The sequence below is a fragment of the Cupressus sempervirens genome, chromosome 7 (assembly GCF_028749045.1).
Source record: "Cupressus sempervirens isolate cs-2001-9-10 chromosome 7, ASM2874904v1, whole genome shotgun sequence".
Lineage (NCBI taxonomy): Eukaryota > Viridiplantae > Streptophyta > Pinopsida > Cupressales > Cupressaceae > Cupressus > Cupressus sempervirens.
The window spans coordinates 567,158,844-567,182,726 of NC_143124.1; the positions used below are offsets into that span (position 1 = coordinate 567,158,844).

Below are 23,883 nucleotides of genomic sequence, written 5' to 3' on the forward strand. Positions count from 1 at the left end.
TACAAGATATTACACCTATCATAGCCGCAACCAGCAAGAATCAGACACTGCGTTGAAGTATCTATTTGCACAGTCAAAGCATAAACATAGTAAACACATAGTCAGCCAACATCGGGCATCCTATGCCCTCTCCACATATTCTAAGCAGGGAAATAGACAAAGCATATAAAGAAAGATTCACAGTCAACACACAGTCATCAATCATAGTCATCAGAGAAGAGACAAGGTTAATAAGGAGAGGAAGGATGGGAAGGCAGCAATTCGATTGGAAACCATAACCGGAGGTGTGAATAGGTCTTCAATTATAATGTATAAGACAAAGTCCCATCTCTCTCAATCAGGGGAAAAGAATGGAAGGAATGGAAGAGCATTGTTAGTTGGGAAAGACACAGAATTATCTATTTTAAAACAATAGCGTCACTATCAGGAGAAACTCTCCACAAATCTTTGGATATGTATTTGCCATCATCATCTTCAGCACACAAAAATACAATCACATAAATAGTATCACAAGAAAACCGTATCAGCCATCAGAATCATATCAGAGGCAACAATAGAAAGTTTCAGAGTGACTGTTATGTACAACACAGATCTCCGGTAGAACCATGATGAGAGGGTCACACTTATATAAAGGTTCATCAATAGCACAACAAGACAATAGTCTTATAAAGGGCACCAACAACCAAACTGCCGATTCGATCAACACCCATCACTTATAAAGTTGAGCTGACATTACAGGTGAATGTATCGATTTAGTAAGAATCATCACAAGCTCATGCACACGGAATTGGTCAATAGGATACACATTTAAGACTATATCATCATAAAGGTTCAGCATTTATAATTAGAAAAGACATACGAGTTTTCCACATACAGCTAAGACAACATATTAGGAATAAGTATCAATTATAGAGTATGTATAATGGACTGTATCAATCTTAAGTAACAAACAATGAATACAAGTAGTTAAGTAAGGAGAAGAGTGAATTAGCAATTATATTGAGGGATGGATACTGATCAAGCATGACTAATAAATATTTATCAATGATTGACTATGAAAAAGCTAATATAAAAAGGGGCATCCTCAACAACTTTTGAATTATACAATCAAGGTCAATTCCATCTTTAAAAACATCATAGAGTGATAATGGATCTGACACTGTATTATGAAATAAGGAGGGGTGCATAAAACTTATTTAATTTTTGAAAGCATCAACGTGGATAGTGGAGGGATTGAATAAGAAGTGATCATTGAATCAAATACATTATAATTGGGGATTGAGGCAGCATAGAAGGATTAACATAATAAGTTTAACATAACATCAATATGATGTAAATATATATGAGAGATGAAATATATGTATGACAAAAATCTTTACAAGTTACCTTTATTAGGTATGATCAAAAACGTAATTAAGAGTTCTAAAGTAAATTAAGTAACCTCCCGAGAGGGACATTCCATAAAATTAGTTATGGTCATGTGAAATGGTAATATGGTTAATCATTATAATTTCATATGAAGACGACATGTTAGTTAATCATTATAATTCATGTGAAGATGACATGTTAGTTAATTGTTATGATGCTATTATAATGTTACCTTGAAATCTTGTAAAGTTGATTATTCCTCATAAATTCATGGGTAGTGAAATGGTTGTTCACTATTGTGACGGTTTATGAAAAATAATTTTTTATAGTAATTGTGATTATATTGAGGAATATGATATTATCATGGAGTAATTCTTCCCTTGCAAGAGCACATCAAAGGGGGGAAGCATTGCCAGAAAGGAATTAGGCACAAGGGCACCACCTACCATTAAGCAAATAAGTAGGAGTCCTAAACCACCACGACCAAGGAAAAACGGCTAGAAAAGCAAGGGTATACTAAGGAACAACGATGAGCTAACCAGTCCAACTTATATAATTAAATAATTACTCAAGCTTAAATGAAATTTAGGACTATAGTTATCTTTAAGCAATTTTATTTTATCTTATGTCACCAAACCTATATCTTATGTTTTAATAACTAATATATGTTTTAATATCTATTCTTGGCAATAGTTTATATTTCTCCTTGAGCGGCCACAATTCTGTATTGCTCTCATCGGCCTTTAATTACTTTATTATTTTTGGGTTGGCCATATAATCAATTTTTACTATTAATATGTGAGCCGATAACTAAGTAATTTTGTAACTCATGCCACGTTGTATCTTGTTCGTAACTGAGCTACATTTCACATGATGGCTTTAGATTGTTTATAATGTTCTCACCTTTGCAAGTCGGGACATTATTATTACCTTATTTTTGAACTCTATTTTGCTCCCAATTTTCTTCTGCAATTGATTCATCAATTTGTTCTAGTACGTAGCCTTTCATTTGCAAATCAAATCCTTTGGAGAAGACCTTTTGCACACTCAGTCCGAGCTACACATATTTTGCAAATTTAATCAACACCAAGTCACCTTGTTAACTTTTTCATATGTATCTATAATGTCCCCATTTTTAGCAAGTTCCTACAATTGGCTAGGTCAGTTCACCATCACGACCCTCGTGAGCTAACAGTGGGATTTGAGGGTCTCAATTGTGTGGTTATAGGCCTTCCAGCAGCCTATGGTGTGTTTTGGCTCTGTTTGAGGGACTTACAATTTATAGTAAGTCAATCTGTTGGTTCCGATGAGCTCAGTTGAGTTAGAGGAGATGGAGGATGCTCTCAGTTTTTATTCTAGACTTCCAATTTGAGCTCCAAGAGTCTTGGAGGGAGCGTCTATTTATAGTATGTCACCCTGTCAAGTTCATTCATCATCTTTCATCATCAAGATCACTTTGGTGTTGTCAGATTTTGATTCTAATGCCTCTTCAGTTGTTTTCGCAAAATGGGTGAATTATTATTATTATTCATATAAATACAGTGAGGTTGCTATTTTTAATAGTGTTGTTAGTTGGTCACCTCAATATCATAGCTCGTTGGAACGGAGACAAAAAGTGTTAAATCATGGGAACAAGAAATAGTGGCCTTACGTGTCAAAATTTTAAGTTATGGTGGAAAAGGTCATTTTCGAAGCCAAAAGCAATTAATAAATCAAATTATAATGGCACTTTATTATATTTTAATGTTGTGTGGGAAGCTTCTTAAGTGAAGTTCATTTGGGAAACTTTGTGCCATTTGGAGATTATAAATATGAGCCCATTTGATGAGTAAAGCATCCAAGTATTTGATTATCTTATTTTGCTCTTGTTGTCTTGGTGACATTTCTGGGTCTAAAGTTTGCGCCTTTACTGAAGTATAAGGGTTTGAGATCTACAACTGAAGTATTGTATATTTAATTATGAGAATTCACAAATAAGATATTGTGGACTTTTGAGTTTTATTATCATCTCCTCTTTCTTTATTAACTGTGGTTGAGGAGCATTTATACAATTGAATATTATAATTTCTCTGTTGCTAGACGAGGGTTTAGTCTGTAGATTGGAGTTTGTTTTGGGCAGCATTTGTAAGAGTAGACTGTGAACGCCAGATTGAAATTGGACTAGGTAGCTTTCAGTTTGACTTTGCAATTACATTCTACGGCAAAGACCAGGTTCTTAATTTGTAAAATTCAGTTTATATTACATAGTTTGGAAGTAAACAGGATGGCTTCAAATTCTGATTTATAATCAACCAACAATTAAATTCCCTTTTCGTTATATTGCTATATGGTTTGTGATGAATGAATTCAGAGGCTAGCGTGAATCATTTCAGAATTATTTATTGGTGTTTGCTAGTTATTTATGCAAAACTTATAAGGCTAAAATTAAGTAAATTTGTGATCAATTTGTTGTACATCCTGACATTGTGTTTGAAAATTTAAGACATCATAGATTCAGTGGTAATTGGGCTGCTTGCCAAGTGTTTGACAAAATGTCAAACCATCAAAATGTGAAAGAAATTGATGCTTGATTTAGCTATAACCAGATAGGGTTATTACAGTATCAATATATATTCTTCTCGTAGAATCACAATGCTTGACTAAAGAAAAAGAAGATTTTCCTATGCTATTTTATTGAATGAAAATCAATCGATGATCTTTTTTTATAAATAGAAAGGCTATGCCGAAACGCATGATTTTTATTTGTGAAAGTAATACTGAAATATATGATAGTACAAAGTAGACTTTTACAGGAACGTCATGCCATATGTTTCTTGCAATTAGTATTTTGTATCTTGGAGAATTAGATTTGTAAAAGTGTACTTTTGTACTATTGTATTTTAGCAAGCCATAATGGATGATCATTGAATAAGTTAAAGGAATTGTCATTTGTGTTATCAACACCAGATGGACGGATATACCGGCCATTATATATATATATATATATGCTTAAACATTTCCAGATTTCTTTTATTTGTGCCACAAAGCCATAAAGTCGGAAGAGTTGGCCATGCATATTAAGATATGATTTCACATTTCCCTTTAATTAGCCAAGGCCAGATAGGTAGATTATTGGCTATGATTATCATTACTCTTATACCCACCCAAAATCATCCAAGAAGATCAGTATGGTTGAGATGAAGGGTGTGAACAATGGATACTCTTGCATGATAAAAAGAAAGAACCATCAATAACTCAAGCAAGTAATTATGATTTGTTTAAAACCAGTATCAGCTCATGGAAGTCCAGAGTATATAGGTCTTGTTGCCTAGTCCAACGGTGGATTGCTACTCTAACACTAGGATGCTCAGTGGTTGGACAGTGGTATCCCAAGCCTAATTCCAAGGTAGGGAGGGCCTTTCTTGGTAGAGATTGTGTGGGGATACTTAAGACTCTGTGGTTGGGAGGTTAAGCTCTTGGCAATGCTTCTCTCCACTAGATGTCAAGACTTGCACAAGACAGAGATATGATTTACATTCACACCTCTTCTAGTAACAGGTATTCTACTTTTATGGTATTGGTAATATCAAGTTGAACGTATGTTAGATGGAAAATATTGTTTAATTAGTTATTCCCTTCAATACTTAGAAATCGGTTTCCTTTTCAATGTATTAGGAAATTAGTTAAATCAATTGACTGAACATGAAATGTAACTACTTAAATGAGGTAGGCATACTTGATGATTGTTATAACTGCCCTTCATTCACATGGATATAAATATGAACGATATTTTACTTAGATTTAATTGTCATAATTATTAATGGGAAAAAGGAGATGTTACAGTGGTTTTGTTGCCCTAAATGGTATTGGTTAAAACAATACAATGGTATAACTTTTTGTGCCCTAAGCAGTATATGTCGACTAACCTAGATTTTGCAACTATTTCCCTAGGAGGATTACGGTTTCAAAATTTAGGGTATTGCAAACTTAAAATCCTCAATTTAGCTTTATTTGATTTTTCCTTAATTGTAATCAAGATTATTAATTAGTTATAAAGATAAAACTAAATTTTAAATAGCAATATGTTCATAGACATGGCAATGTAATTACATGATGAAGATCTTGTTTACTTGAATTGATTATTAATGTTTAACCACTCGTTCTGATTGAATACTACTTCAGTTGCTAGTTATGATATTTCAGTTAAACTGATTGTAACCGTTAATCTCTTTCATATGAACATGTAAAATAATTGTTATAACTTCCTTCTCATGAATATGAAGTAGTAATTGTATTTTGATGATATGCTAGCTAAGGCCCGAGAAAAGGGGATGTTATAGTGCATACTTTTATAAGAGATTTAATGGAAACTTCAATGGGATAAGTGTTCCATCGATTGATTGTACCAAGGGATAGTCCTTTTATTTGACTCAAGAAGCTAAGAAACTTAGAAGGAATGTTATTGAAACTCCAGCATTATCCTTAGCAAAGTTTGAGAATACCTTTGCCATTGAGCCTGGTGCTTTACAAACTGTCAATTGATGGCATCTTGAATCAAGAAGGCAAGTTAGTGGTTTATTTTAGTAAAAAGCTAAAAGACATCAAGAAGAAGTATGATACTCATGATGAAGAATTGTATACTAATAAAACAATGGAGGCACTACTTATCGCATACGGAATTCATTTTGTTGATAGACAATAAAAAAACAAAAGTTTATCAATTCTCAAAGCTATCCCATAAGCATGCCATATGGGTCTCCTTTCTAAAATATTATAGATTTGTGGTGTAGCATATGAGTGGGAAAACCAATGTCGTGGCAGATGCTTCAAGTAGGGGATGTCACCTACATTTTATTGGAAACCCTATGAAACTTGATTCTCATGCCCTTTTTGTCAAGATGATCCTCAAAATTGTGCCAATTTCATTCAATTTCTAACCTTTTTCCCTAGTTAATAATATGCAAGCCCATTTATTAAGATTTTTGAACTTCAAAATAACAACTTATGCAGAATTTTCAAGGTTTTATTATACCAAATTTATATGCTTGAGGTGGAAATACGAATCATTGAGCTTCATATCCTGGCAAGTTAGGAGGAGATTTGCATCTTGGTTTAATAGGGAAAAAGAAAGACTATGTCATCTTTGTACAGATTTCAAGTGGCAAAGCCACATCAAATTTCACTTTAGGGAAATATGGCAAAGTAGTGATGAATCTCTGCCGAAGAGAAGAGTAAAAAATGTCTATTTCAAAGTAATCAAGCACATAATGAGGTGTTAATGCATGATAAAATCACACAATCAGGTGGTAATGTCTAATAAAATCACACCAAAGTGTTGCAGAGAACTAAGGAAAACACACCTCAGTGAAAAAGGTAATAATCATAAATCCAAGCAATTTCTTGTGTTGGTGTGTTGGTAAAGTCAACTCTATCTTCTATTTGGCAATTAGCAAATGTGATTTAGTATTTAATGATCCATGCCATATAAGAAACATCTGTAAACTAAGTAAAGGTTGGGGTTATTTATAATATAAGTCCCTGGGAAAAATTCTATTATATATCATCAAAGTGTCATTGAGACTTCATTAAGTGTACTTAAACTAGCAGAAGGAAATGATCTGAGTTATGGTGCACAATAGAGGTAGTAGTGCCAAGTGAAAACCACGCCCTAAGTGTGGGAACAGCACTATGAAAATGCATCAAGGGAAAAGGAAGTTGAATTATTTAGGTTGACACTATTTGGATATGGCAATGCACTCTAGAGTTTAGTCAAAGGTCTATGATGTGGCAGATAGATTATGAAACTCTGCCCAAGGGTAAAGAATTTCAATCTACCATTAGCATATTTTTAGGACTTTGCCACACTTATTTCTGCCAAGCACATTTTATGACTGGCATAACCAAAGGGAAAGATGTCAAACTTGAAGAGAAAGTATAACAGCAGCATACTTTTTAACTGGTGCAGCCAGACTTAAATCTCATGTAGCAATCAGTACTTGACCAACACTGAAGGGAATCCTGCTTAGGTTGTGATTGCAAGGAGAAATAAGAAAAAAGGTGGTGTTTCCATATTCACGTGACTTTAAAGAATTACAAAAAAAGACATTCAAGGCATGAAAGTGCAGAAATCTCAGAACCTACATGAAGGTTTCTCTTTGTTTAGACTTAAAGTAATTTACCTCTGCTGGCCATACCAAAAACAAAGTGAAGTTCTCTTATTCTTGTAATTTTGTGTTTAAAATTGTTGTCATTGATGTCAAACATGTTTAAAAACCAGGATTGGAGGTGCATGAAAATAATATGAATGTATTATTGCTAAAGGCTGACCCTTAGACACTTGGTGCCCTCATTAAAGTAAATTAAAAATTACAAATAAATATGGTACCCTATTTCGGAGGTTTTAAATTTGAAAAATAAATTAAAACACAATGGGCCAAACCCCTTGTGTGGTGAACCCACTTTGGCCAAGAAAATAATAATAATAATTATGCTACCCTGGCTAACTAGCATGGAGAGATGTACTTGTTGGATGATGGGGTGCATTAGCATGTATGAAAGGAAGACAATTTGGGGATTATTTCAACAAGCTTTCCTTAAATATATTTTATATGAAAGAACACATATAAAAGTTATTTTATAGAAGATTTATAAAAGATTTTGTTACAGATTTGTGAAGAGATATTGTAGCAGACTCATGAATTCAAGAGAATAGTGAAGCACATGAAAAAATAACATGAAGTCTTGAAATGCTGGATAAAATGATTGTAGACATTAAAGTGCAATTATAAGAGACAAAATGCATTGAGAAGAATATAAGAGATCAACTTAAGGTAAAGGGATTTGATTGTGGAAAACTGAAGCTTGAAATCATTTTTAAAACAAATGAGTTCGAGAAATCTATTTAACAGTTGAATCAAAGCTTATAATTTTACAAAAGCACCAAAATATTGGATAATATGATTAATTTGCAAAGGTCGCCATTTATTAAAAATTAGTTTCATTTTTTTGAAAATCAAAAGAAGACAAAAGAGGTTACAGGTTCTAATGCTACTGATCTGCCACAGAAGGTGAGTGAAGAAAAGCATAAAAGCTAAATTAAGGCTCTTAAGAGTTCTACCAAAAGTGAAGGCAACAAGGAGATAAAGTCCCACAAAACAACAATCCACCTTCAAAGGGAAACAGTGAAAACATCAGAAAGCCCTATCATCAAAGGCAACAACGTCTAACTAGGTTCCATAATTTCTTTCATGGCAATTGATTTTCATACACTTAGTTTAGCCACAAAGCAGCAGATTGTAAAATTCATACAAGGATTAGACTAGTCTCTCCAAGAGGAACTATAATTCATTTGCTCCTCTAAAGGATTATAACATTATTTTCTACAAGTGCAATAAGTTTGTGCACATAGAACAGTTCTGCAGAACTACTTTTGTTGAGCCTTCAAGATGAAAAGTGGAGGATGTTCATGACAAAAAAAAGGATAAATCAACTTAAGTTTGGAAGGAGCAAGAAAACAAAGACAAAATCATGTTTGTTCAAACAAACTTACATGCATGAAACAGAAGAGATAAATGGTATGTTGATAGTATGTTCAACATACACTAAAGCTAATAACTAATAAGAATAAATTTCTTACTCTGGAACAAATGAATAAACGGGCAATCAGATTTGGAAAAGATATTAAAAGAAAAGACAAACTTAGTCTAGATAATGGAAAAAGAAAACTAAGAATGTCCCGTATGTTAAAGGGTTAAAGCAAAATTTTGAAGTACAAGTCAATTGTGTGACAAAGGGCACATTCTCATACCTCATCCTATAGGATGTAAAATCAAGAAAGATGGCAAATTGATAGGAGACATTTGTAAAAAATATAATAATCTCTACATCCTCAATGAAATCAAATGCAAAAAATGCAATATAGGGCAAGAAGACGAGAGTGGGTTATGACAAGAGAGAATGGGGCACCTAGACTTCGACAATTTTGCCAAGATCAGTCATAAGAAAGTCATGAGAGACATGCAAAAGGCTTCAAAGCCCACAAACATCACCTGCAAGCAATGTCAACTTGGGAAGCAAACTAAAGTGAATTCTAAATCATAGGAACACTTTGTATCAAAATCTTTGGAGCCTATACATGCAAATCTCTGTGGTCCAACCGGAACAAGAAGCATGGAAGGAGAAAGGTGTTCCATGTTATTAATTGATGATTATTCTAGAATGACTCTGGGTACATTTCTATAAGAAAAATATCAAGCTCTTGATGAGTCTAAGGCATTCAAGTCTTAGTGGAGAGTGAAGCAAGCTTGAAGATCAATTGTCTTACATCAAATAGAGAAAGAAAATTCACTTCAAATTATTTTGAAAGAATTCTACGAAAAGCATGGGATGATAAGACAACTTTTAGCTACAAGAACTCCAAAACAAATCGGTTTTGTGGAAAGAAAGAATAGAACAATTCAAGAAATGGCAAGATCCATATTAAACAAGTCGAACTCAATTGACACTTTTTTGGAGAGATGTGGTTCATAAGTTAGTCAATATATTGAATTGAGCACAAATAAGAGTAAATGATAGAAAAATGCCATATAAGTTATGGAATGTAAGGCCTACAACAGTGAAGTATTTCAAAGCATTACAAAGTAGATGTCACATAAAGAGAAATGAAGAAGATCTAGGAAAGTTTGATTGTAGAGTTGATGAAGGAATATATAATGTTGCACTCACTAGGAAGGAAGGATTTCTCACCCAAAACCCACAATATTAACAAGGTACACTTGTTCCAAAAAACTACCCTTCAAGGAACACTAACCAACACATCTCAACTCCTTCTAACTCCTCTGAAAGTCCACAATACCCCCTTCTTATCGATACAATTTCTCTCATCAAATGTCCCCTCTTAAGAGAATATCACCATCAAACCATACACTTGTCTCACAAGGTTATGACACATCCTAGTTGTAAAGGATGGACTAGATGTGTGCAAACATCATTACTTGACTCTAGTTGTAGAGGATGGACTAGACGTGTGCAAACATCATTACTTGACTCTAGAGGCCAAACTCCCCAACAAACATTCACTCACTTGTTTCTACCACACTTCTTAAGAATACTTGCCTTATAATAAAGGCCTAGTTTGCTACTAGTCCTATTTGAGGGGTTTTCCACCAATAACTTCTTAACTTCCCAAACAAGTACCAAAACAAATTGCAGTTTTGAATACCCTTTTTGCCCCTACTCAACACATCACAAATTGGGTTTTAGGTTTCTAGTATAGACTGCTACCATAGACCTAATTGGTGAATTGGATCACCTTTACAAAGCAACTCCTAAGAAAATGAATGGTCTCTTGAAACTAATGCTTGCATTTGGTCTGCACACACCTCCAATGCAACAAATAAACCACTAGCTTTGGCCTAGTCCACCATTTTCCATTTTGTATCTCTACATCAATGTTTTCCTTCTACCCATGACCAGTCACATTGAGATGCGTGGTCCTTCAATTGGGCTTTCTCCCAAAGATCTTCATCTCCTAGTCTAAAACCAAATGCATCAGATAATACATTCAAGAACCTAAATTTCCACTGAAGGTCGGAATTTTCCTATGGTGGAATCAAGATACAAGCATTTTATTACCGAAACCCTAGGTAGGTGAGTGGTGCCTGTCTGCACAAAAACAATAATAACTTCCTCAAATCTAAATAGATCAGTCTCAAACCACTTGCAACAGAAAGTTGACTCAAATGCTCTATGCCTCCATGTGCATCAAACCAACCATTGAATTCATACAAGATTGTACAATGCAAAGAAACAATCAAATTGTCAAGAAATGAAAATAGTTTTATTGCCCCAAAATCATATTCTTCAACATGTCATGTCTCAACCACCTGAGACATAAATAAGCATAAATCAACTTCCTCAACCATAACCAACTGAATTTTGAACCATTTTTGGCCATTGGGAGGAATTTGCTCAATTTTGTGAAAAGTTGCTCAAAAGTTGCAAGTTGTAAAGCAACTTTTGAGCAATTTTGCAAATTTTCACAACTTTACAACCACCTACTTCCTATTACCCCAATTACGTTGCAAATAGGTCATACATGACCCTTAACATCAATAAAGACCAAATCCATCATTTCCCTATGGTCCTAATGACCTTTGACCAAAGTTGACCAAGTTGGCTTATACATGCCTAATAGGATCAATGGTTTTGTTTTCCTTACAAAATGGATTCAAATCCTTACAAAATTTATTAAACCAAAAACAACTTAAAACCTAAGTTGTTGATGTTGATGCAGATGCAAGAATCGGATGCCCAATTTTTTTTGGATTTTGAATGCGTCAATATGTATGTGTGTGTGTGTGTGTGTGTGTTTACGCAAAGAAATGCAAGAAATATACCAAAAAACAACCATTCCCTAGTATGATACTTCACCATTGATAGTTTGACTTCAAACTTCACAAACACAAATATAAAAATTGAAATAACTAATTAGTACATTACTCAAGTTCAAGATTCCAATAAAGCAAAAAAAGAATAAAATCAAACAATAAAAAACATGCAAAAAAACAACTTTTAAGTCATTTTGGGCATTGGAAAAGCATTTGGGCCTATGAATTCTCTTTGATGCATCCGGATGCTTTTCGAATGTGCCTAGGAAGCTCATTTCGGGCCTGTAGATGCTTGTGTAGGCATTGTGAGTGCCTCCACAAGCATCCACAAGCCCCGAGTCAGCTTCCTGGGCACATTTAGGCAGCATCTAAAAGCTCCTGCACACCAGGATCCATCTACATCAGCAACCAGTGGTTCTATGAGAGAATTGGTATTCAAACTTAAAACAACGGTGGATCTCCATGTTTCCCATATGGTACTCATATGGTGCTCCTGTGCTCCCAGATCATACGAATATACCTAGGCTACTCATATGGTGCTCATGTGCTCCCACACCATACAAATATACCTAGGCTACTCCACAAGGAGAGTACAAAAGCTCTAATAAGAGGTTGCACTATTACGAAGTAATTGTACTTGCTTGTTATTAACAAAGACCGAGGTCTATATATACAAAAGAATTAAGCGATGTTTCCTTAGGAAACTATCATAAAGAATAGAAATATTTTATTCTAGCTAAAAGAAAGCTAAAAAAGCTAACAAATAACTACAGCTAACTAAATATGAGAAACATTCTAATATTTACAATAGATTACCATTAACTAATAATAGATGTTTATCTATTATCTATTATGTCCCCATTTTTAGTAGGTTCCTGCAATTGGCCACATCAATTCACCATGGCAACCCTCATGAGCTGACAGGGTGTTTTGAGGGTCTTAGTTATCAATTTACTATTTTTAGTAGTTGCTATTTTTGACAGGGCAGTGGATGGCTTGGCAGTTGGTTGTCACCTGCAGTTAATCAGGTTAATAATTGCACGAACTCTTATTTAGTTATTATTCATTGAGTTGAATTATTATAATAATGTTCATATTATTATAATAATGACTTTAAGTAATATGTCTAAAAAGCAAATTGGATAGTTTCTAGTGTTGAGTTCTTTTGAGAAACTTCCACAATTTCTGAAGTGGAGTTTTATGGAAACTTCCGCTAATGAAAGCTTATAAATAAGAGCTCATTTCATTGGAAAAAGCATGCTTGATTATATATTTGTTTTTGTGCCTTTGTGGCTTTTCCTGAGCTCTGAAAAGGTGAGCCCTTACTAAAGTATAAGGGTCTCTGAGCTTCTGAAGATTGTTTGGAGTCACTGGTGATGTATAGTGGTTTCATTGGATAAATCTCCTAACTGTGATTTTTTGTGACTAGGAGATTGGCTTCATAATTCTGAGAATTTTGAGTGTTGTGCAAATTATTGCTGATTTATAGTAATTTGTAATTTGTTACCTTACTCCTAATGTATTGCCTGTGACTGGGAGAATGTTTTTGCTGATGGTAGTTGGGAATTCATGCAGTGAATTATCTGTGAATTAATTGCCAACCTACGAATTGTACGGAGATCACACTTTGAGAATTGCATACTGGTGTATAGCAATCTAGAAGCAGAAAATTCATTTATTTAGGTGCCACTGATAGTTGTTTCTAGTCAATTTAAACTTGGAGGCTGATAAGCTTATCTTATTGGTGACTGTTGTATTTACTACTGGGGTCTGCGTCTGAGATTGCCACCAGCTCTACGTCAAAGCTATGAGTTTGTTGGACTTCGTAATTGGGTCATACAGAATTGAACGCAGACCTGGTTCCCTGAATTGTTTCACAACCTGCCTCTGCAATCTACATTTGGCTTTGTGACTGGAAGTCACTCCTTTCATTGACTACGACTTGCAATGGGATCAATCTGAATTAATTTCAGATCAATTTGTTTGTGTCTTTGGCTGGCATTGGGAATATGCAATAGTGGCGTTGTGTTAAGGCCGTCTTTAACATATATCCGGGATTCTCCTCTCAACCAGCAAAGGCAACGTATTGTGCTATAAAAGACAATTAAGTTTTCATCATTGTTTAATACTGGGAATTTGATTCATGATATTTCATAAAATTCTGTCTTTCATTAATAAAATTATAAGTAATTCTAGAGTTGAATTGTTATATTTTGTATCTGCTATATACTCTTGATATGTACTAAGAATTAAATTAAACAAAGAAATACTGAACATTGTTCATTGTTATTGATAATTCTGTCAGAGCATACTTAGAGCCTTTACATTGTCATAATACCCTCCCTTAATGGTCAATCTATCCACAACACCAAGTTGTCCTCTAGATTTGACAAACTTATCAAGACCAAGAGGCTTGGTGAGAATGTCTCCAGTCTGATATGTGGTGGGAACATACTGTAAATCTATTGTCCCGTCTTTAACCAGCTATCGTATGTAGTGCCAGTGAACATCCACATGCTTGGTTCATTCATGGAAGACTAGATTTTCGGGCTAACTTGATAATGCCTTTGTTATCAACAGATAGAGTAGTCGGTCTTGTTGGTGACGTCTACATATCCCCAAGCATCCAACGAAGCCAAACAGCTTCACATCCTGCCTTAACAGTCCCTCTGTATTCAGCCTTTGTTTGAGAGAGAAACTATCTATTACTTCTTACTGTTCATGTGACGACACCTGATTCCAAACTGAACACATATCCAGAAGTTGATTTTTATCATCAACAAAGCCTGCCCAATCTGAATCTATGAACCCATTGAGTCTAGGAGTAGATTTCGAGAGTAAAGAAGTTCATACTCTAAAGTGCCCTTCACATAACGAAGCACACGCTTTCTTGGCCATGCAATGATCAGCCTTAGGAGCTGTCATAAAGCATGAGATGTAGTTGATTGCGAACCTGATGTTAGGCCTAGTAGCAGAGAGGTAAATAAGGTTGCCTACTAGTTTTTTGTATGTAGTATCATCAATGGTAGGAGAATCAGACTTGGCTGATAACTTGAGACCTGTTTCCATGGGTGTAGATGCAGGGTTGCAATCCTACATACAGAATTTGTCTAACAGAGCCCTGGCATATTTGGACTAAGAGATGAATATACTAGAAGACAGTTGCCAAACCTCAACACCTAGGCAATAATGCATGAGCCCAAGGCCAATTATATCAAAAGACTAGCATTAACTCTATTTGATTCCCTGAATCAAAGATGTTGAACTACCAGTGATGATCAAATCATCCACATAAATAACCAAAAAGATGATGTCACTATCAGTAGTCTTGAAGTACAATTTTGAGTCCGAAGAACTCCTCTTGAAGCCTTCATCACTAAGGTACTTATCAATTTTTATGTACCATGCCCGAGCGGCCTACTTCAAGACATAAAGAGCTTTTACCAATCTGAGAACCTAATGGTATTTACCATCGACCTTGAAACCAGGAGGTTGCCTCATGTAGACCTTTTCATAGAGATCACCATTCAGGAAAGCACTCTTGACTTCCATCTGATGGACCTTCTGGCCAAACTGTACTGCCATGGCTAGAACTAATCTAATTGTGCTCATCTTTATAGTAGGAGCAAAGGTGTCCTCATGATCAATGCCCTAACACTAAGAAAAGCCCTTTGCAACTAAATGAGCTTTGTACTTATCCAAAGTACCATCAAATTTGTATTTGATTTTGTAAACCCATTTGCAACTAATGGGTTTCTTCCCTGGTGGAAGATCAGAAAGGACCTAGGCGTTATTCTTCAACAAGCTCTAGTGTATAGTTGTCATGGCCTATTCCCACTCTAGAATTCCTTTAGTCTCGGAATATGTTTGAGATTTAAACACACTATAATGTTAGCCATGAGAGCAAAGTTAACAAACTCTGTCAATTTGCTCTTTTTCCGAGTAGTTCTCCATCAATGAGCTCATTATCACAAAGATCAGCAAGTGTCTTAGCCCACCACTTATGGCGGAGAGGAGAACGACCAACATTAGTATCAGGAGATGCTTGGTGATCAAGTTCCACATCAAAAGAATTTGGATCAAACTTAGGTGAAGCATCAAGGTGATCCTGCAAGAGAAGTTGGAGGTGTTTGTACAAGGATCACTGGTATAACTGGAGTTGTGGGAGCTACTGGAGCCCTCCCATCAGGTGGACCTAATGGAAGCCTAACTCCCAAATCATGAGCCTTCATAGGCTGGTCTACTGGATTAGGAATAGGAGAAACAAGCATAAATGGTCCTCGTTGCTCATCAAAGACTGCATCACGATTGTACAGGAGACGAAATGTCTCAGCGTCGATCAAGCGGTACGCTTTGTGAAGACTACTCTATCCAGCAAGCATGAGTTTTTGACTCTTGGCATCCAACTTCGTGTGTGACGCATCACGGATCCAAACAAAATCAAGGGAGCCAAAAACCTTCAAGTGACTAATTTGGGGCTTGCGACCTAACCAGGCCTCTGCCGAAGCTTTACCTTTGACTACCATTGTGGGTGACCGGTTCAAAAGATAAACTACAATGATCACTGCTTATGTCCAAAACTTATTCAAAACATGTCTATGTTCAACCATGGATCAAGCCATCTCGGTGATCGTTTTGTTCTGACGTTCAACTACACTGGTCTGTTGTGGTGTGTGGGGTGTGGTTAACTAGCATTTGATGCCATGAGTATCCAAGAAGCTAGAGAAATCTTTAGAGTAAAATTCCCCTCCATTGTTTGATTCAAGAGTAATAATAGATTTCCCAAACTCTTTTTCAACTAAAGGTTTAAACTTTTGAAATACAGGGAATGTATCTGATTTCTTTTTAAGGAAATACACCCACATTTTTCTACTGAATCATCAACAAACAATAGAAAATACTTGGACCCAAGAACAGAAAGAGTGGCCATAGGGCCGCAGATATCGGCATGAACAAGCTGAAGTACCTGAGAAGTTTCCCACGAATTGCCAGTGGTGAAAGGTGTGCGATGTTGCTTCCTAGCCTGGCATGCATCACAAACTCCAAGCTACTGAGTCTGAATATTGCAATCCAAGGACAAGCTCTTCTCAAGAAAGTTGTGAGAGATAATGCACATTTAAGTTCCCATATCATTGATGCCAAAGTGTGCTAACAGAAGACTATCGAGCAGCCATAGCTAAGTCCCAATAATCACCAAAATCAATAAGTCAAAAAATACCATAATCCTCAAGACCCATTGCAACAATAGATTGAGTTGCCCTATCAGTGATGGTATAATGATGTGAACTAAAGTGACATCCAACTGTGGAGAATGTCACAGCAACTAACTGACCGTAGATTTAGTTTCGTCCCTAAAACATACTACACATTGAGGAAAATGAGATTCCTCCCAACAAGCCGTATCTGAATGTTACAACAGTGTACTCTTCTCCGCCACCAAAAATAACAGAATCCGTGTAAGGCTGGTAGTCAATGAACTAGTCTCTACGATGGGTGAAGAGACGAGAGGCACCTGAATCAATGTACCAGGCAAACGACTTCACATGATCTACAGGTCTTTTAGCCATGAATGCATAAAAGGTAGATTCCATCTACTAAGTGTGCTCTACATTGTTCGCTTTGGGCTGTGAACTTGATTACTTAGATTGTGCAGCTACGCGTTTCCAACATTCAACCTTCATGTGCCCAAACTTGTGGCAATAGTTGCATTGAGTGCTCTTCTAGGAGTCATCTGAAGTTGAAGCTGAAGATTTCTGCTGAGACAACTACTGAAACTTGCCTTTATCCTTCTGAAAGGATTTAGTAACAAAGGCTTGCTTTGTGGAGCTGGAGCTAGAGCTGCTACCAAACTATTGTTTCCACTGATCTTGCTGAAGTAGAAGTTTGTAGAGGTCAGTGAACTTCAAATCAACACCAGAAGACGTGATGTTGAGAGTCTCGAGATAATGCCCATGGGACTTTAGTAAACTCTGAAGAGTGATACCACAATGTCCTCTTCCTCCAACTTGCAACCGATGGCAAGCAACTAATCATGGGTTTCCTTAATCCTATTCAGGTGAGCCTAGAACGAGGTTCGCTCATCCATGCTAATAGAAAACAGAGTGTTCTTCAAAAAGAAAGCTCTTCTTTCGTCAAAAGTCTCATGAAGACCTTTGAGATGTGCCTATATCTCGGCAGTTATCTTGCCAAAAGGAATCTGAGAGAGTTGATCATCAGCTATGGATAATTTGAGAAGTATCACCGCCTCTCGATTATTCAAATCCCATGTATCCTGATCAGTGCTAGGGGCAGTCGGACGTTGTGTAACACCCAAAACAATTTGATCAATATTTCGATAGTCAAAAATTGCTATGATTCGCTGCTTCCAAGTACCATAATTTTGACCATTGAATTTTGAGTTGTTCTTGAGCATAATGTTTGTCAAAGATGCCATGACACATTTTTCAACAAACATGAAAAGTTGTTAAGGCATGTTCTTCGAGGCAAAAGAATAGAAGACCTAGAAAATTTGAAGGATGACCCAAAAGAAAGCTCAAAAAACCCAGAAAGAATATGTTGTTAGTTATTAGATCTGCTTGCTTGAAAATGGAGGTATCTAGAAAAAATGGACAACCTAGTTGAGCTCTCAAAAAACCCACCAAAAATTTGTAAATATTTTTGAATCCGATACAAAAAATTAGGGTTTCGAGCAAAAATGCTCCTGGTTGCAAGAAACCTAAAAAGAATAACGTATTTGCAAAAAAATGCAATGATTGAGTGCCAACAAAAAAAACATCATTAGAAGACGAATGACAATTGCAGAAAAACCCTAGCTCGAACCTAGGGATTTTGAAGAATTCTTCAAAAAAGGGGAAACCCTAGATGGGCTTTAGAGAAAAATCTCAGAAATAATTTCAAAAAATCTTAGCAAATGATTTCAAAAGTTATTATAAATTTTTTGGAAAAATTTGAAGTATTGGCCCTATTACGAAGTAATTGGTAAAATACTTGCTTGTTATTAATAGAGACTAAGAGGTCTATATATACAAAAGAAGAAAGTGATGTTTCCTTAGGAAACTATCATAAAGAATAGATAGCTAAAAAAGCTAACAGATAAGTACACCTAACTAAATATTAGAAACATTCTAATATTTACAATAGATTACCATTAACTAATAATAGACATTTATCTATTGTCGTAATATGCACAAGGTCATTGAAAGTGCAAATTTGATAGTAGATGGGGAAAGGCACTATGAAGAAGTACAATAAGTTTGCAAAGAAGAGGAAATAGATGAAGAAATTGCGAAAGAGCTGGTTGTTCAAAGGGATCCAAAGAAACTATCGAGAGCACCATTCAAGACTGCCCAGATTTGTCCAAAAGAATCATCTAGAATACTTGGTTATTGATGTAAAAGATACAAAGGTTTAGATGAAAAATAGGTTCACTACTATATCGGAACATGCACATTTGTCCTTTCCATCCAAAATAGAACTGAATAACTTTATAGAAGCAAAGGATAAGAATTGGTAAAAGCTATGGAAGAGGAACTAGACCAAATTAAGAAAAATGCAACTTGGGAACTTGCCCCAAGGCCCAAGGATAAGAATGTAACTAGCACCAAATGGGTATTCAAGAACAAACTAAATGAGGACAAACAAATTGTGAGAAACAAGGGAATATTAGTTTGCAAGGGGTACAAGTTAAAGGAATTGGTTTGGAAAATACCTTTGTCCTTGCTTCTTGTACGGAGGCAATAACGATGTTTTTAGCTCTTGGTAGCTTCAAGAATAAAAGTCTATCAAATGGATGTGAAGTCTGCATTCCTTAATGACAATCTAAAGGAAGAATTTTATAGGGAGCAACCAGAAGGTTTCTTATTGTCACAATAGAAGGATCATGACTGTAAATTGAAGAAAGCTCTCTACGGACTAAAACAAGCTCCTAAAGTATGGTACACAAGGCTGGATAGATATCTACAATAGAAAGGATTTAAGAAAAGAGATGTAGACAGAAACCATATGTCAAACCATTGGTAAAGATTAATTGATAGTTGTAGCATATATGAATGTTATAATATTTGGAGGAAGTGGAGATAGTATGGGTCAAAAATTTGCTGTCTCTGCTCAGTGAATTATCTTTCTTCCTTGAGATAAAAATTTCTTAATCAGGTGAAGATTTTCATTTCAAAGACAAAGTATATTAAGGAAATGTTGACGAATTTCAGAATTCAGAATTGTAATCTTATTAGCAAACCCATGTTAACAAGATGTAAATTAAGGATGATGAATCACTTAAGGAAAATCAGACATAGGTTGATGATTGGAAACCTATTGTATGCAACAGCCTCAAAGCCTGACATTATCCATACAATTAGCAAGGTAAAAAGGTTTCAAGTTGCACCCAAAGAAACTCATGTGCAAGCGGTAAAAAGGATATTTAAATATTTGAAAGGTGCATTGGATTTCGGCTAATGGTATTGACGAGTTGAAGATTTTACCATAAAAACATTTAAAGGTGTAGATTAAGCCGGTAGTGTTGATGATATAAAAAGTCCAAGCAGCATTGCTTCCTTTCCAGGAGATAATCTTGTCTCTTGATTTAGTAAGAAACAAGATTAGTTTCCCTATCCACTATAGAGACAGAGTATGCAGTAGCATCTCATCGCACTTAAGTTTTATGGATGTATTGAAAGATAACAAAATAGAATATGATCATCCTTAATCCATATTCTATGGTAATACTAGTGCAATCAACATTTCGAAGAACGCAACCATGCACATTAAAACAAAGCATTTTCCCATGAAATATCACTTCTTAAGGGAATAGGTGACTAATAAGCAAGTAAAGTTGGAATATATCACTACAAAGGAATAAGTTGCAGACATCTTACAAAGCCTCTTTCAGAAAAGACTTTTGAGCATCTATGGGAGACATTGGGAGTGAATCACTCTCATCTAGTCACTAAGTTCTTCAGACGAAGTCTATGTTGTACATGACCTATTCATTGTCTTGTCTTTTGACCCCGAAAAGCCTTTGCTATTGACGTCAAAGGGGGAGGAGTAGAGTAATGGGAGTATTTAAGTCAGGGGGAGTTGCTTGATTCAATTGCTTTTGGAAATTACTTACTTTATAGGGTCGTCAACAATGACAGAAGGGAAGATTGTTGAAATTTGTTTCCATTGATGTCAAAGGCATTCAAACACCAAGACTCGAGGTACACAAAAAAAATGAAACATATTATTGCTAACGGCCAACTCAACTCTTAGACACTTGGCTCTCATTAATAGTGTACCACCTTAAATTGGAAGCACTTCAATATAATGATGGTTTAGCACCTATTTAGCAAGATTTAATGCTAGACTTGCATTTAATTCACATTCTCCCCTTTCTTCTCATCTCTCTTTATTCCTCCCAGACAGAATCGAGGTAGGATTTAATGATCCTCCTTGACATTACTATTTCATGGTGCAAAGCTTGAGGTAGGACCTATCCACTTGGGTCCTTCTCCCTTTCCTTCCTTCATTCACTCAGAATCTTTTTTCTACATTAAAACTGAGTTTTCTCGAGATTTGCACCTAATTTACCAAAACTAGGACCTGTTCTGGGATCCCGAGGAAATTCTAGGGGTTTCTAGACCTGGGAAACAAAGACGCAGTGTGTCCCTAATGATGCAGTGTGTCCCTTCCAAGGACCTACTTTTGGGTTCCCTTCTCGGGTCCTAAGTAAGAGTTGATCCAAGATGTTTATTTTGAGTCCAATCAGTTGGCAGGAGAAAGTTTATTTTGAGCCCTTTATAAGCCCATCCATTTGCCTCATTTCATATATCTTTCCATCATGCACAAATACACAAGCTCTCAAGCACTCAAGCATTCAAGCATTCAAGTATTCAAACCATCTTCAAATACATTCAAGGAGATCCTTTTGCAAACTATTGGAGAGGAGATCTCTTGCATTCAAAGTGCTTTCAAGGAGCTTCAAGGAGTTCATTTGGGGGTTTTATCATCTCATGTCACAACCTTTCAAGACCTAGCTTCCTTCATTGGTCATAGTAAAGCTTGTCATCAAGGAAAGGCTTCTAAATTCATCCTTCTTCTACATTCACATCCTCTTAATCCATTCAATTGGTAAAGTGAGCTTATTGCATTTGATTAAAGATATTCTACTATTGTAAGGTGAATTAGTGTATTTACTTTACATTTCCAACATTTCAATTTCAAGTCCAAGGTTAATTCCTAAACTGGGGTTCAACTTAGGCGAATCCCCCCCACCCCCCATCAATAAAACAAAAACCCTTTTTCTTGCAAGTTGTGAATTTCGAAAGGAAAAATAGAGCATAGATTCAGATACCCTTTTTGCAAAAGTTCAAAGAGTTGAAAATTGTTTTACACTCAAACACTATCAAGCAGGGACGCAATGTGGCCCTGCCAGATTGACCTTGCTTCTCCAAGTCGACCCTGCCAATCGAGATCGACCTTGACAAAAAGCCTGAAGATTTCTGAGTTTCAGAGATCTCACTATTTCAAGTTTGGCTCTAGATTTGCTCATTGTTTGGAGTTGCACAAAAATCTGAAAAGCAAATCCAATATTCCACCTCACTTTTCAAGGTAAGTCATTTAATTGCTTTCTTCATTTCAGCACTTCTTTCTATATCTATAGTCTTAATTGCATCTCATAGCTCTTGCTAAATTAGGGTTTTAAAGATCTCGCATTCTTTCTCTAATTCTATAATCATTAGATCGTTGCTTGCATTAGTGCTCCTTCATCATTTGGTTTGCCACATCCACTGTGCAAGTATAGGAATCTTTTTTGCATGACCATTGGTCTCACTTTTTATTTGGGTTGTTTTGGACAAATTGGCAAAAAGCACGTCGATGTATCATCAAAATTGATGATGTGGACTTAAAGCCTTATTTATACGCAGACGACTTGTCAAGTAAGCTGCTCTAAAAAATTGGGAGCTCTTTGAATTTCCACGTAGGATTTTGATAAGTGCAAAGTTAGGGTGTTCAAGTATTGGGTCCTCTCCCCTAAGGGAGTAGTTGATCTAATTAATCTTCTTAAGGGACAACGAGTTATCAAAGATGCCCTGGACATTGTGAGGCATATGCAAGATGTATTACAACAGGTGAGGTAGAAGCTGCAAATAACCAACGAACAGTATAAAAGAAATTCAGATTTGCATTATAGAGAAAAAGCATATCAAGTGGGTGAACAAGTCATGGTTTACTTGCATAAAGAGACATGTCGTAAGGCACCTGCAATAAATTTAAACCAAAGTGAATTTTGCAGGGTACTCAGAAAATTAATGAGAGCACCTATTTGATATTTGCCCGATGAATTTGACATAAGTCTTAAATTTAGTATTTCAAATTTTTATCCATGTCATAAGGGTACTGAATGAATTCAAGATGAAAATGTACTGCGAGAATGTGCAAGACATTTGCTAAGAAAAAAGGGATAGATTGAAAAGGTGGTAGACTAGAAAGATAGCAGGCTTGCACAATCCATGTCAATGCTAATATGCTTTTAGGAATCTCCCGATGATGGATTATGGAGTATGATCCGAAACATTGATGTTGAAAAAATTGATACACAATTGTTCCCAAAAGCATATTAGCAAGGTAGTAGACATTAAGGTTCTGCACTGTAAAATGCAATTGGTAAAATGGCTTGCATTACTTGACTTAACAACACCTGGGTCACCAAAGAGGACCTGGTAAAGTTTATACATTCAGATTCCTCTGAGCCGGAAAGCTCAGAATTATTAAAACATGGCAAGTTTAAATTTAACTATTGATTTCTGTCACTCCCACTCCCCATCAGTTATAAGCATTCAAATATCTTATGAAAATTTTGTTGCATCTGCCATCGATGGGATATGTGGCTGCTATAGTGTAATTAATTCAATTTTCCCAATTTAGAGTAGAGATTTTGGTTCCTAGGTGATGCTGGAAAGGGAAACTTTTGGGTATGGTCTAAGCAAACATTTATTTACGAGTCTGTGCTGTTTCAGTCCAGAAAAGTAAAGATTCTCAATTTTTCTGTTTTGATTTTCTACTGTTTTTTTTTCACCATCTACACTTGCAGCTGAAAGGTTCAATTGCAGAAGAGGATAATCTGCATGGCCTAAATTCAACGACCATTTTTCGGATCACCGAGGACCAT

The 23,883-nt window shown here is 35.8% G+C and overlaps 1 protein-coding gene across 3 annotated transcripts in view; it reads right to left on the reverse strand.

Moving 5' to 3' along the window:
- LOC149548023 (rhomboid-like protein 14, mitochondrial) overlaps window positions 1-23,883 on the reverse strand; it is a 73,263-nt gene that overhangs the window by 47,962 nt on the left and 1,418 nt on the right. The gene's annotated exons all lie outside the window — the stretch shown is intronic.